This window comes from Pomacea canaliculata, linkage group LG10 (assembly GCF_003073045.1).
Source record: "Pomacea canaliculata isolate SZHN2017 linkage group LG10, ASM307304v1, whole genome shotgun sequence".
Classification (NCBI taxonomy): domain Eukaryota; kingdom Metazoa; phylum Mollusca; class Gastropoda; order Architaenioglossa; family Ampullariidae; genus Pomacea; species Pomacea canaliculata.
In genome coordinates, this window is record NC_037599.1 from 19612593 (window position 1) to 19629033 (window position 16441).

At 42.8% G+C, this 16441-nt stretch overlaps 1 protein-coding gene across 2 annotated transcripts in view; it reads left to right on the plus strand.

Annotated features, from left to right (window-relative positions):
• Positions 1-3800: 3800 nt before the first annotated feature.
• The window catches only part of LOC112574123, a 142479-nt gene continuing 129838 nt past the window's right edge, over positions 3801-16441 (plus strand). The window contains exon 1 of one of the 2 annotated variants that reach the window (XM_025255001.1): positions 3801-4115. The gene's annotated coding sequence lies outside the window, so the exon portion shown is untranslated. The remainder of the gene's footprint in view (positions 4116-16441) is intronic. The other variant, XM_025255003.1, reaches the window with a different exon arrangement.

The following is a 16441-nucleotide window of genomic DNA, read 5'->3' on the forward strand; positions in this document are numbered from 1 at the left end:
ATGAATGTAGTGATTAGTGTTCAAAGTCCACAAGGTAGGATAGAAAGACGGACCAGTGCACATCAGTTTTTGGAGATGCTATGTGAGGAAAATCAAGGGCACGGTCGTCAAGATGGGGGGATGTGTGAGGGAGGAGCGCGTGCGTGTGAGCCAGCGGGGCTTGCTGTCCGTCACTGCGCATGCGTGGGCTGAGGTTGGCCAGTGCAGTGCTGTCCGAGTGGAGGGGAGATCACAAAGAAGAAAGTATTCGAAGATATTTAAAGAACATCATGATTTTCTCTTGTTATTTATAAAAAGATGTTTTCCCCTGGTCTTATTTAGGCAGCATGGTCTGCTTACAAACTGCTTGCGGCTCTGAATGATGCTTCACAACCATAGAGGAGAGGGTGAGAGAGGGAGAGAGCGAGCGTACGGGCAGATGTCTGGAGATGTTTCCACTTAAAACACACAATATATATATACCTTATTGATATATAAGATACGCTTAAAAATATAGGAGGCCAGATGCAAGTATGTCAAGTACAAAGATGTTCTATTTTCAGCTGGCTAATTATTGTTCCTTCTCCCAGTCGGATGCAAATAAGCTAAATTCTTGGATAAATGTATATATCGTGTAAAATGTATTGACAAAATATACTTTAGATGATGGATTAAAACATCATTAGCAGTTAAACAGTTGTAAAAGCAGATTCTATCCTAAAGTAACTGAATGAAAACTATTTGACAAGTTCACTATTGTGTCTTCTTTCCACCATGTCTTTACTAGCTTCGTCTGTCCTCCAGAGGTTTGCTAGCAAGGTACCAAGATCTGTAAGTTGTCGTACTGGAGCCCCTTCGATCCGAGTGCTACCCCGCCCTCCTGCTGTGACAACACCCGTGGCTCGGCAACGTGGCGCTCGGGTGTAACCTGACCACCCGGTACTCAGTCCGCAAATAGCAGACTACTCAGGGTGTGTGTTTGGTAGACAGGGCGACACGTCAAAAACAAAAGGATAGCTGTTTGAGTTCGTCTACAGTTACAAGAAATTGTTCTGGCCTATACCTTCCTGCCTCTAGCCCCTGGCATCGAAAATCAACAGGGTGAGGACAGTTCACTATGTACTCGCCTGAGTTTTGCATACGGCGTCAAGATTTGTTTTGAGATAACCCTGCATCATTTTTTTTTTTTTTTTTTTTTGTGTCGGGGATAGGGAGGAGGGAGGAATCAGGGAGAATCAGGTGTGTGACTATTTTTTCCACTTCAGCAAAAATACAGGGGCAAAAATGTTGCAAACGTTTTTAAAGGATAGATGTGAACAGAATGCACCGAAGATTACAAAGAGATAAAAGGGAGGTCATCGCGTGCGGATGATGTGAGGAGGGGAATAATCTCAAACAAATGGAGCCTCGTTTTATGCTGCAAATCAGTTTGCAGTGTCACGCACGCGCTCGGCTTAATTTCGTCTTCATTTTACATCTTGGTTGTGGCGTGTTGATGAGCTGGTGTGATCACGTGACCTGCACCAGTCCCTTACAGAACCCGCTTTCTCTGAAATCTCTCTCAGAACTCTTTACAGAAAACGGGATATTCACCTCATCATTGTCTTTGCCGTCGTCGTTGTCGTTGCTTGCCTTTGTATTTCTCGTGCTGATCATTAGCTCAATTTTTTGCTCGATATCTCATTTGTGTTTTTGGCTACTTACTGAAAGCGTCAGGGGAGGCAACACAGAATGTCATCTGTCTAATAGTTTCTCCCTGTTATTCTCCCTTAGTATGAAGTATTTATATGGTCGGTCGTTGGTGTTTTTTTTTGTCAGCAGTTAAGACTATATCACTCAGAAGTCTATAAATAGGTATCACCTCTAAGTCGAAGTCTGTGAAATCTGGAACTCAAGACCTTCTTCTAAACATAAGAAAAATGTCAACTTCCAAGAAAAAAAAAACCACCAAACACGTGAAAGCTGAAATTATCTACCGCCTGAAGACTGAACGATAAATATCATGTGTAAATGCTTGGTAAACATGTGTTAATGCTTGATAAATCTATGATAAACATGTTCAGGGTTGGTAAACGTGTTTATTGTAAAAAATAAATATATGTTAACGGTTGATAATCGGGCTTCCTTCTTTTCCGAGGCCACATGCACTATAAGGTCTGTAACCTTCTGATTTAGCGGACCTCCGGGCCATCAGAACGAGGTGAAGTGGAGGATGGGGTGTAAAACCTGGAGCTTTTCTCTCTCCGTCCTACTTTTATTTATTTATTTATTTTTGAACCCTGCCCGCCTAACCTCATTCAGCCTGCCACAAATGTGCGTGCAACGGTTTAATGTTGGATAATCGAATAACAGAAGATGAAAGACCATGCAACGAGGCCCACCACTCATAATGCATTAAATACGAATCATCCTTCTCCAGCATCCGAATGGCGTTTAGAGGAAAGAGGAGCGAAAAAAAAATAAGAAAGAAAATAAAGAAAAATGTCTCATTATGAACAATGCACGCTGTCTCTCAAAAACATCATTACAAAATGGAAATTCGGAAGGGAGGAAATCAATAACCGAAGAGCCGGTTAAAACGTCTGGGCAATGGCTTCTGCTGCTGGTGCTCTCCCCTCGTGTTTATAACCAGTTGTCTGCCCATCCTTCGGCTCAGCGATGCTGGCGGCCTGAAGTAATGGCAACGATCAGCAACAGGTCTGCGAGTTTGAGAACAAAATCTTCAACTGGGTGACTGGTCTTGATTTTTTTTTTTACGGGTAGACACAATGGCTCTGTATGGTGGAGTGTGTAATAGCACCATCTATTCCGAGGCCTGGTGGGCAACACATGGCTACCCCTCTCCTCACAGCAGCTTCCCAGACGAAATTGATCCCAGCATTATCCACAGGGTAAAACACCCACGTTCACTGCTTGTTACCTGGCTAGAGAAACACTTTGCAGACTGCGGTGAATAACATGAATATGTGACATAGTTGTTTTCCACAAAAGGTATTTGAATTTTCTGAGAAAAAATTATCAACATTCATATCGTACAAATCATAAACATCAAGTGCAGGATTGTTTTGGAGGTATTTTTATTTTTCAGTAACATAACAATTTTTAACACGGAGTGCTGGTTGGCTAGGAAAGCGCTTCCAAGTTGAGATGATTTTGCATTATGAATAGAAAAGGCGAAAGTAGGAAACTAGAATAACTGGAGAAAAAAAATCCCCAACGGCCGGTATAGTGTCAAAGAGAGTGTCCTGAGACGAGTGTCTCAACCCATAGACAGCGGGCAAGTATTAGCAGCACAGCAACGATCAACAGTATCACAGCATATTTACACCATCTCAACGAGACAGACCCGCACATTCAGACACAATTCACACCCGCATGTCATCACAGTTCACTGGCACACTGAAGCATTCAGAAGTCGCAGAACAGAAACAACAAAAGACAACTTTAATCTGTTTGTCATGCACACAGGCACATGAAATGGGGAGCCTAATGGGATCTTCCCACAGGGACATGTCAGCCATCACGTTGAATGTCAGACATTTAAAAATAAATGAAATAAAATAAAGGTCCAGTGAACAATTATGTACATGGACTAAATCCCAGCAGCTCTATTTTTATAGCTTATTAATCATCATCAGCATCATGTACATTGCAGGATGCCCCTCATGTGGGGGAAAAATCACAATTATTTGTCATCAAAAAGTAGCTAATTTAATAACTAATTAAGCAATTGGCTATAGTAACATTAAAAAAATAAAATATTTGTGTTTTTAGAATATTTTTCAAACCACAAATCTACTTCCTGTAGCTGCTGTGGGAAGTCGCTGACTGACGGGTGGCCTCCCCTAGTTCTCGCGAGGCTGTACGAGAGTCTAACGCTTTTATCTGCTTGCGACTCCATTGATTCCAAGCTTCGATGTTTCCTTCATGAAATTTGAAGATCCTGTGAGCGAGTGCGTCTGATGCATGCATGCGTGCGTGCGTGCGTGTTGCCGCGCGGCCCCTGGTGGCGCTGCAGTCGCCTGGCCTTGTGGGAGTCGTCAGACGATGTGAGGAGCCGCAGTGCTGGGCGGCCTGAACTCGGGTGTCGGTGCGCGTGAGGACAGCTGGTGGGGGAACCTGGAGGAGACTGGAAGGTACGTGACAGGCATGTACACACGCTCGTGCGCATAGAAACACGCGCAGGCGTCATTCACGTAAAATAACCTACACGCATGCGTACAAACACGGGCACACACAGGCACGCCCGCATTCACATACAATAATCAAAACATGCGCGCGCACGCACGTACAATAACTTACAATCGCGCACCTTGAGACCAAAACAAATACTCATATGTACACACAGTGCAATGATGCAATAAAACGCTTTAGAGCTCTCTTGATCTCTGTCTGCCTGTCTGTCTGTCTGTCTGTCTGTCTGTCTGTCTGTCTGTCTGTCTGTCTACACACACATTCTCATTAAGCTGATCTCTCACTCACTCTCCAGTGCTCGTTCCTTCATTCCATCTTTCTCACCACTGCGCGCGTCATTTGCTGACCTCAGCTGACTCCATCCTCATTCTCTTTATTAACATATTTTTGGGCTCCTCCCACATTCCATTCCCTCTCCTCCACCAGAGTGCGGCAGTTACTGCAGCAATGGTCATACTTCTTCCCCATCATAACTGTCAGCATGTCTGCGTCACTAGACCCGACATTTGCCTGTTACCCTGGAACACGACAGGGCATGGAGCCGCTACGCCATGACCCCCAGCTCCCCCGCCATCCTCCCCCTCTCTCTCCATCCTCCACCCTGTACAACGACTATGTTCACTCCGGGTGGTGTGCACCCAACACCAGTCACAAGTCAGTTGCGGAGGAAGGTGCGTGGCTACATGTCGAAAGTTCTCGTGAATGCTACTTTGTATCTCAAGTGCAGGGTTGAGTTTTTCAAACGGGTACATGAGCTCACCAGGGGTGCGCAGACGAAGGGAGACAATTTAAGTTAATACGTTTACGCTCTTCTTCCTTTTCCAGGGAAAAGTGTATCGCAAGATTTGCGGGCCTTGTTGCGGGGTAACCCAAATATTTATCAAGACTTTAAGTACGCGCCACTTATGCTTACGAGATGTTCTCTTCCTCCTCTCTCCTAGTCTTCGTCTTCCTCGATGTCTTTCATATTCTGGGTGTGTGTGTTTGTTTAAGTGTGTGTGTGTGTGAATGCACGGAAGTGCCAGTTTGTTATCACAGAGACGTGTTATAGTTATAACTATAGTTATATCTGTATCCATATTACATCCGGCTTTCATATAGACAGCAAATGCTGCGTTTTAAGTACTTGATAGAGAGATAGATGGATGAATGAATACTGAATGTTGATCAACTACTCCACACTGTGATACATACCAGAAACTTCAAGACTAGTAAAAATAATTCTAACATTTTAAGAGCTTATTTCCAGGGTACACTAACCCAGTGATTAACTCACCCTCCACACACACACTACACGCAAACAGCGGACTTCTCCCTCAAAAGTACCCGTGTACCAACAGCTTTGTGCCAAACTCTATACCCCATAATAGTATATATGTCCCTACACATCAACGTGGGTTAGGGAAGAATAATAATTAACAAAATGTTGTGGATTATTTTAACGGTTTTGAAAACATATATTGCATTATTACAGCAGACTTTCTCAGGTAAACTTTCCGCTTCATCTTTCTCTCGACTATGTTGCAACGATGATTAATGCGCCTGTGTCAGAGAATCATTCGCCATGGGACTGATATTTCCAAATATTCAAAATTTTGTAATTGTTTTCTCTGTCTTTAAGAGGCTTTGAGAATATAAAGCAATCACCTTGTCTTTTTCTTCTCTTTCCTTACTTTTAATAGTTGACATATTTACTTCTATTTGCTCGCTGGCTACGGTTAACATCAAAGTGGTGGGAACGACAGTTTGTAGCCAAAAAACGCACGTGCGCACACACACGCCCACTTGTTCATACTTGCACACACACATAAGCTATTAATCATACAGTTAGTGCACGTGCATACTTTGCATAGTGCACTTGTTTGCATGCACTGCACTCAAACCACCTGAGACAGAGTCGGTCACGTGCTCACACCGTCAGCCACTCCCCTCCGGAGGTCTCAATTAACGAAGAATGACTCGGCATGATGGCTGGACTCTTTTTTTGCTTGAAGTTACGAATTTATTAGCTCGCTGTCGGCATCTCTCTTGGAGTTGCTGCAAGACTGCAGGAGCTCGCATTATATTCTGGTGAAGACAAACTTCATGAATGATGGAGTGTGACTCAGACTGAATATAAAAAGAAGGCGAGACAGTAAGCACGACCTGCTTGTTTTTTTGGTAAATAGGTTTTATAATATTCGACCTCCGCGTGTTGGGAGAGAGAAGACGTGCAAACGTCCAACTTAGTCGTCGAAATCCTCATGTAACAGAAGCAGCCGCTGATGCCATTCTGTTTACTTTTAACATGACTTTGCTTGAGTGACTGATTATAACCAACTAAACAGGCTATAGGCTTAGTTCTGTAGTTCTGGCACTTTGCAATTTCCTATTTTGTCGAAGTGGTATGACTAATGACTGTGTCCATATTTGAGCCATTGTTTACCTTACTGGACTCTTATCACTTACAATGAGAACCTTTGTTGTTTCTTCCTCGCCTTGCTTGAGGAGCTCATCAGGAACACTGTCAACGCCGACTTTCTTTTCTTCATACTGAGCACAGCTCTGTCGACCTCTCCCCGTAGGTCTGGTAGGTCGGGAGGTTCATTAACTCTAGTCTGGTTGTTTTAAACGATGTTAGCTTCCAGTTATACAGAGCTGAGCAAGATATCAGTCCAGGGGTTGAGTACAAGTTATTTTTGTGAGAAAGCGACCATTGGTGTCTTGGTGAGAGTCTTTAGTTGTTGGTAAGCCTTTTGACTGTCACCCCGTGTCACTCACTCTTCTGTGGTCTGGAATTGGTTCTCGGTCCAGTTCTTTCTACCTGTCTTCATCCTCTTCCTGGCACAGCTCATTTCTTTATGTACATATATAGATAAGGTACTTCGGATTTGATTTCCTTCTCTCTTCAACGCCTTCACTTGGTCACAGCTATCTGAGATGTAGTTCGTGCCCCAGGTTCCAATGGATGTTTCTTCTCTAAAATTTATATCTGCTTTAGGTTTATAAACACATTTTTGCTGTCCTAGTTGTGGAGCCTCTCAGTAGAGTGCGAGGTCGTTGTCTCGACCGCTCTGACAGGAAGTTTATTTTAGGGTGAATATCCAATTTCCTGTCTGTGGGCTGATACACTCACTTGGTGCTCATCTTCAAGTGAACAACATCCGATGGTTTGGTCTAGTTCCGAGCACATACATATACATATACATATACATACACATATACATATACATATACTATGTGCTCGTATACAGGCCTGACGAGAGGGGGGAACAGGGGGGTCTGGTGTACCCGGGCCCGCGGCTGTCAAGGGGGCCCGGCCTTGGTCATTGGATTTTTTTTGTCTTCTTCTCCTTTTCTTTTTCTTTTAAAGAAAGGTCTAAGGACAGAACACCCAAGCATTACACATGCAGAAGTTGAGTTTGAGTGTAGATATTGAGATTCGAATTGTAAACATACATTATATACTGGGAAAATAATTTACGATTTCAAGTACAAGGGGCCCGGAGAGGTCGTCTGTCCCGGGGCCCGGGCTGGCTCTCGGCGGCCCTGCTCGTATAAACTATACAATCAAAAACTTTTGAAAACTTAGGAGGCTTAGAAAAATTCTTAAGTTATAAAAAAATTCAAAGAAAAATCTATGGAATAGAAATGACTCACACAGCTCCAGAGTAAACCAATGGCATGACATGTCCCATCAGTAAGTTTATCTTCCAAAGATCCGAGGTTTGTGAAACACATTTAACTCATTTAATTTAATTACTATCAGGGAAATCATTTTTGATATGCCAAGGCAGTGAAACTGTCTAATCAAAAACCGTAAAAACGTTAACCGTTGACCACGTGACAGTCTGTTTATTGTAAGTGATATTTATAGGCAAGAACTGGTCTGTTATCTTGGTTTATCACAGGGCCGAGAAAAGACTTGCTAAACATTGTCTGTGTTTGTATCTTTGTTTTTTAGGTGTTTGTGTGTGATTTTATTTATTTATTTTTTTTTTTTGTTCCTCAGCATCAATACTTTGTTGTGTTTGTTTTTGATGCGGTTGAAGCTGAAGTTTTCCCAGCGCAAATGAAATAATGTCTGTAAATCTTCATTCCTCTGCCTTTTGCTAAGACAGGAAATAGCCTCGGAAACCCGACACCATGTCCTTGATCCAGGGGCTGGGTTTGCTAAGCTTGTTGTTGTCGTTCGCAGGCTAATGAAACTGTTAATAAATCAATGGCCAGCCTCCTTGCTGCTGCCTGGCCTTCCTCTGCAGCCGCCTCAGCCCCGCCGATCGAAGTCCTCCTGCTATCGCCGATAACAGGTGTGCATAATCTGCCTGAGGTCACGTGGGCATATCATTTCCAGTCTTACTAATAATATTAATATGGATTTTATCCATGCACAAATAAACAAATAAATAAAATGCTATCGTTGCAGAAAATTTGATCATCAAAGAACAGCACAAATAAATATGGATGTGATCATTGATGCACCAGATACATAATTAATCAAGTGAAAGAAAACTAGATGGCGCTTTTACATATCGACGATTTTTTTTTTTTTTTTTTTTTTTTGTAACTGTCTCGTTAGGAACAACCTTACAATATTTTTTTTTTTTTTTGTTCTTAGCAAGTGAGTTCACAGTGAGTTCTAGCAGAAGACAAGTCTTTCAACCGATTGATTTATTGATTTTTTTCCTCATTAATTTTTGTTTTACTACAATAACACCCAGTTCCCTTGTCAGATGACCTTTCAACTTCGATTGTTCTCTCGCTCTCTATTTACAGGATGGAAGGTGCAGCTCCCGGTCATTGTGACTGTAGCTCAGTGTGAACTCTCCTTCAGCTGCACCGCACTGTGAACTCTGACCTTAAGCTTTCTAAGTGAACAAAGAAATCTCTCTTTCTTTCATCTTTCATGCTGAGTATATTTACTGTCCTGTCAGCTCGTGTGAGATGCCAGCGACATCTAACTTTGACATTTCTCGATGGTGGAGTTTGGACGTAGCGGTACGGGACTCCTACGTCAGAATGACGTTATGGAATCTGAGCGGCACCGTGACTGCTGTGGAATCGATAGCTTGTTGCCATCATTTTCTCATTGACTGCTGTTGTAACATTTGAAAATGTGTTATTTTGGATGACACATGCCATCGGAAGCAGCGAGTGAAAGAGAGAGAGAATCAGCCGTGACCTTTGGTGAACTTTTATTAAAATGTCCTTAAAAAGCAAATATTTCGTGTCTTGGAATAATCAACTGAAATGATTAAACTATAATTTTACACAACATAGTTCATACTTTAAATTCTTATTAAGACTCCTCTAAACTTCTCCATACTCTAATTGTAGAGAGCCCGACCTCGGTGTTTGACCACAAGACTCTGCAGACCCGCCATGTTGAACTTTGTGCACGAGCCTTCCCACAAAGTCTTTTTCATCATTTTCTTAAATTAACCCTGATGCTGGCATCTCGAAGCTGCTTTACAAGACGAGCCTGGAGGTTGCTATTGATTATGTAAGTGAGGCAAGGGATGGTTGTGTGGACAATAACGGGCTGAAGTGCTGTTTACGATGCTTGGGCAGCTTGGGTTCACGTGATGAGGTCGCCAGGTGTAGTCGTCAAGGTGTGTCTGAAATATAAGTTTTGTTATCTAAAACACTTCTTGTGCCAATTATCTGACATGGCTATTTGGTTAGAAATTATAGTCTTTACAATAGTTATAAACACGCGATACATTTTATTGGGATGGGTGAGGAATGGACCGCAAAGAAAGGGTAGGAATGAGAAAAAGTATGAGTGAGAAAGAGAGAAGAAGAAGAACCAGAACAAGATGAAGAGAAGAAAGACATGAGACAAGTAAAAATCATCTTTACACCAAAGGCCGACATTTTGTTTCCACTTTGAGAACATCAAAACTACATTTCCCTGACAGTCAAAACCTTCTCAAGATCGTTTTTTCGTGTTTGACTCTCATTCCTTCATTTGTCTGCACCGAGTGCACGCTAGGGGGGGGTTGATAGGGTGGGGGGTTGGGGGCTCGAAGTCACGCGACATTATGACGCACAGGATCCCGCCTACATAAAACTTGATAAACTTTTTGTCGGCATCCGTTAACATCAACCTTAATGCTTACCGTATGACCGTTACAGCTCGCAGTGGGTGCACTTAAGATGCCATGAAGTGCTCGCAGGAAGTTGTCCTGAGTAGACGATTATAAAAAAAAAAAATGTTTTAAAAAAAATCTCTAGAAACACGCACCCGGATGACTGACACCCGGGTTTATCATCTGCCGTAAACACCGGTTTATTCCCGTGGGAGAAAAGCAAGAAAGTCGTGCACATTCTCCTACGCATCTTCAAAAATAAATAAATGAAATAAATACATAAATAAATAATCCACTTGAATTTGAAAAGCTCTTTCTCTCTCTCTCTCTTGGCGTCCCCGGGTGAGCAGAGCGAGCGACTGTGGTGAACGACTGACTCCGAGCGAAGGTTGTTGAGAATAACGAGTGGAGCTAAAAATAGCAGTTTGGGTATTTTAATTTTAGCCCACCCCTAATCGATAAGTTGGCGGCTTTATTCGATCTTGGACGGAGATACGAGTTGAGTGACCTTTAACCGAACGATGTTTTGTTTCTTTTTTTACTCACTCCCGTGTCCGGACACAGAGATGGGAACAGGAAATCTATGAAGGATAAATGTAGTGAATGGTGGGACTGCTGAACATCGGCAAACTAGAAAATAAATATGTGTGTGTGTGTGGGAGAGAGAGAGTGGAAGAAAAAGAGAGAAACAAAAGCAATTTTTGAGAGGCGATAAAATAAACAAAACATGTTTTCTACATCTCGCCCTCGCAATGAAGGACTACTAGACTACCATAATAATAAAGGAATGATATTAAAAGAGATCGGTATTGTAAACAAGTATATTAAAGTATAATTGTTTACTCATAAGCTCAAAATGTTCATGGAATCATAAACTAGCTACCAAAAAATGTTGTTGGTTGGTGGGGTGGGGAGAGAAAGCAGCGAATGTTGTTTGCGAACGAAAGTAACTTTCACAATTAATTTTTGTGTTAAATTCAATTTTACACGGATTGATGCATCAACATTTTTTTCCTACTGTTGTAATCAGGAATATAGAAATAATATTTTTTACCTTGAACACCCATAATATCACCCTTGACCCCTGAGTTGTTTGCAGTTTCATTGAGTGTGGGGGATGATGGGGGTCGAACCCTGTCCTGACCTTCTGGCCGCCCTGCCTCCGGGCTGATCGTGCACCTCGCGCCCACAAGTAGCAGCAGGGTCACGTGATGTGCACAATCGATGTATAGTGTGAGGCTGACATCGCTAATGTCATCGATTTCTTCGGTCATCTGTCTCCCGGTGTTAAGCGCAGGCTTGAGGAATGGATCCTTCGGCCGATCTCTGACATCAGTGCTTTGCCATTGTTTGTTTGGTTTTTGATTGTTTGTTTGTTTGTGGTTTGTGAGTGTTGTTTGTTGTTTGTTTGTGTCTTTGTTTGTTTGTGTGTTTGTTTGTTAGTTTATTTGTTTGTGTGTTTTGTGTGTGTTTGTTAGTTTGTTTGTGCGTTTGTTTGTGTGTTTGTTTGTGTGTGTTTGTTTGTGTTTGTGTGTTTATTTGTGTGTGTTTGTTTGTGTGTGTTTGTGTGTTTGTTTGTGTTTTGTGTGTTTATTTGTGTGTGTTTGTTTGTGTGTGTTGTGTGTGTGTGTGTGTTGTTTGTGTAATTTTTGTGTTTGTGTGTTCCTTTGTGTGCTTTTTTGTGGTTTGTTTGCTTTAACCGTTCAGACAGAGTGACGTAGGAGAAAGGGAGATAAGTGGATTGTGTTGGGAGGAAGGGAATGCCGGTCATGTTGTTGTGTGGGTATAAATTGTTTACAAACACATGTAAATGAAAGCTTGCACACACAAGCTAACCCTGCTGTGCGCATGCGCAAGGTAAATAACCCTTACAGCAGTTAACGTCAACGTGGTTGGACAACAGTCTCACACAAACACGCTCTCTCTCTCACACACACACAAACACACACACTCTCTCTCACACACACACAAACACACGCACGCACAAGACATTCATGGACAGAAGGACATCATCGTGGCCTGTCAAACCACTCCACCCCAGCTCACACTCTCCCTGCGGATGATGTCGAGGACACGAAGACAGACAGCTGGAGAGAGAAGAGAGGAAAGGAATGAATGCAGCCCGGCAGGCAGTGCGTGAGGTCGCATCCCAGCAAGCGGCTGCTTGGCTGCATCAATGGCCTGCTGCTCGGCTGCTGCTGCTGCTGCTGAAGGCCTGACACACGCAAGACGAACATTAAGTGCCCGGATGCCATGCACGTCAGCTGCACGTGCTTTGAGGCCGCGTGCTTGTTTGTCTGTTACTTGTTGTTGATAGCCATCGTTATTGTCTCTTTTATTACATTTTGTTACTTTAGTATTGTCTGTTATTGCCTCTCATTTCTTTGATTTCTGTCCTCCTTGTTGTTTTATGACAGTGTCCTGACAGTGTCAGTGCCTTTTGTCATGACACTGGCCAGCAGGTGATGGCATGTGAAGTAGTCTCTACCTTTGTTTATTTTCGCATTCTCCGAGTATTTTTTCTTACTTTCTTGACCTCTGTCGGTGCTGGCTTGGCATAAAATACTCCCTTACCCTCACCGCCCACCCGTCCAAGAACCCACCCCATATTGTTTTGTTCACGTGACCACTTAAACACTCGGTGTGTTATTTCTCGCAGCCCACGTATCACAACCCTTCCTATTGTATGGACTCGACAACAAAATGTCCGGTTCGACTCACGGGTAGAATGCAAACACACACACGCACACACACGCAAAAAAAGAAAGTCGAAGCACATTGTAGAACACTTCCAATCGCCATGACAACATCAATAAGGTTTGGCCCAGCCACACATTCTGTCCACACCTCTCGCCCAGCCAGTGGTCCATCATCTCTAGTCCGCAAGGTGGCGTCTCTTCCGCACAGGTAAGTGCTGCAATGCTTCCATCTTTCCTGCGACAGGCTTTGAATTTGAGCGGAAACCGTTTTTCTAAAGAACCTAAACAGACATGTCAATGGTAGGAGAGTGTGAAGGATGAGTTATTCCTCTTTCCAGGTCTTTTATGGCGTTTGAGTGGAATTCATTGCTCCACCCCTCGTCCCCTTCCTCAGACTAGCGAGAATATTTTGTAAGTGTAAATAACTGTCGGAATCTTTCGTGACAATGTTTGTGTACACTTCATCATGACATGGATCGGTTTGGGCCTTCCACATGAGGCACATTAGACACATTGAACCACTTTTCTGTTCGTGGTTACTAATGTATGAGATTGTTTACTTTTTTCACATTTGATATTTAGATGGTAAAAAATGTGCATGTCTATTCTGATTTCCCCAAATAAAAGGGACACTACTTGGTATGCAATCGCCGCAGATGTAAATTGTTTCCGGAATGCCTTTTATGCTTCCCATCCATCTTCATTTGCCGAAGCCCGTGGTCCCTGATGGCGGAGAAGCAGGAGATGCTCTCGAGGAAAGCCATGAATTATGAGTGCCACATCGCTGTCTGGATTGCTCAAGAGAAGCAAGGCCGAGCCGAGAGTAAACTCCTGCCATCTGGACCTTGTAATTCTTGCGCCTGGTCCTGTCGGCTTCTGTACACAAGCGCGCCGCCAGATGGCGCTGCCTCCGTGCTACGCGCACCAACTGCCGCTGCCGCCAAGTGTGTCGAGGTCCTGGGTTTGAACTTTGCACACGGCACCAAAAAAGATACCAAAAAATTTCTGAGGTTGATGGAATATTCTGTATTTCTAAGGATAATGGGAATGTCGTATAGCCCCGTGTTTGTTTCAATGAAGTATTCTGCAGTTCTTTGACATGCTTTGAATTATTTTTACAAAAAGGAAAAGCGAGGACAATTTTAAGTTTAAATGATAAACGCTGACATTCATGGCTGGTCAAAATGTCGGGTTGGAAATTAATCTTTTTCCTACACTGGCTTCCAAATCAGGTTAGGACCAATCAGCAAGGTTTCCATCTTGCACACTCTCTGGCGAGAGAAAGCAGAAAGACACTAATGTGTGATGTAGACAGACCCACCGGACAAACAAAGTGTCCAGCGATGTTGTAACTGTGTTAGGAGGTTGTGGCAGACACATTTGACGAGAAAAGTGTCGGGGGATACAGTAAATACAGTAAGTATGTTGTTGACTGGTCAGTGCGACCTGTTATCTATGGCTTGCCATCTGCTGGACACCTTGCCCTCGGCGGGAAGACAGAAGATAACATAGAGTAATAATGCCAACAGACTTGTACGTGTTGCATGGAACCTTCGGGAAATCTTCCGCGTGCATTTACTCTTCATACACAAGATCTTTGGTCCGACAACTTTGAATACAACTGGCATATCGAAGCCAACGACACCTACATTAAAACTGTTTGTAACACTCTCCTCTGTCACGCCGATATTTTTTCATTCGTGCAAACCTCTTGTCGTTGTTCTGTGGTTCGAAATTTCATGGCACGGTCTTCAATATACATATATCATTTTCAGTATTTCTCTTAGGAAATAAACAGTCTAGTTCTTCATCCGACGGTTCAGTGACGTCACGCAACATGGCGGCCTGCTCCAACCGCTTCAGATCTGTGTTTTAATCGTGAATGAAAAAAAAGATAATTTTTCAACGCAAAATTTAAATTTTTAAAATCATCATTTCCTCATTTAAGATGGGTTTTGTGTTTTGAAATGTATTGTTTGTTGAAGCTAAAGAGGATTTAGAGTAGGAACTCTCGTTTTCACGCCTGCCGAGCAGATGTCCGTCCAATCACCTTCCTGACATCGATAATAGGAAATGTTGATGAGAGAGAGCTGTAGTCTGTGTATAACTCTATCAAGTATATTGTATGGCTAGATTGATAGGATTGTTCCCCAGCCAAGCCCTGTGATGTACATGCGCAGTTCGTTCAGACTTGTAAGACGCGGGGCTGGGTATCGACCTCAGGGAGGCTGGTGGAAGATGGTATCCAGCGCAATGAAGGGAGGAGAGTGGTGCTGCCAGAAAGGAGGGCAGTTCTTACAGAGCGAAATTTGATCTTACACACACACTGCCATGCAAATGGCTGATATTAATACCTCCCTTGTTTTTGTCAACAACTGTTCATGGCCGAGTGTATGACCTATCTACAGGGGAGGAAACTCACCGTCGAAAATGGTGTACGACTGCGAATTACTCTCTTTAAGGGTTTACTGCAATAAAGAATCGTTTAAAAATGAGGCGAAAGAAGTCAGACACACGGTCGCTCCATCCAGCAGTTAATAAAGTAAGAGACTGGGGCTGAGGGCGGCTTGACCTCATCTGACGCCTAACCCCGTCTGACGTTTATGACGCTCGACGAGCGCGAGGTGAACTTTTGGCAGGTCACTGCTCCTGCTTCTGCCACCAATCTGTGTGTGATGCTGTGCATGCAGGGCTGCTTAGTGTCACTGTCTGTGACAGTCCTGAGGATGATGGAAGCTGCATCAGGGAGAAAAAAAAAAAAAATCGAAGAAGAAAATGTCATTTTCAAAACGACATCAATACGTGGGGACAAAAATAACCACCTGAATCCAAATTTCTAAATTCGACATCCGTAGTCAGAAATTATTTAGATGGCTTTCAGCACAACAAGAATAAAATATTATTTGATGTGCATGCTCGTACTGTATTTGAAAGTTTTAGTCTGTAGAAAAGACAGAGAGACCAAAGTCTGATTCAGAAAGAAAGGATTGACAAAAAAAAACCAAAACAACAAAAGCTGATTTGCAGGTAGTCATGCAAGGAAATGCAAAATTAAAAACAACCGTCAGAAGATAATTGATTAATTATTTTAAAAAAGAACGCCTGCTGAGTCGGAATGATTGTAGCCTGCAGACTAGCGCCATCTAGGATCGTTAGGTGCTGTCCCCTGTGTTGCTGGCTCCACGAGACAGAGAGGAACAGTAGATATGGCGAACTATTCTTGTCACAGTTCATGTTTCTCTTTTATTGTGCTTTTATTGATTTTGCCCGGGACTGCTGCAGTCTGCCTCTCTTTACCCTCCTCTCCTCCTCCCCAACTCCGTTAGTGTGTGTTGGGATGGAAAATAGTTCATGTGTATTGTTTGTTTGTTTGTTTTTATTTTTTTATATTTGATTTTTGCATGTTTAATGTTTTTGTCAGTATTGTTGTTTGATATGTTTATCTTTTGTATGGGAAGAATAAAGAAATAATGTAAGAAAGGAAAATGAATACAAGAC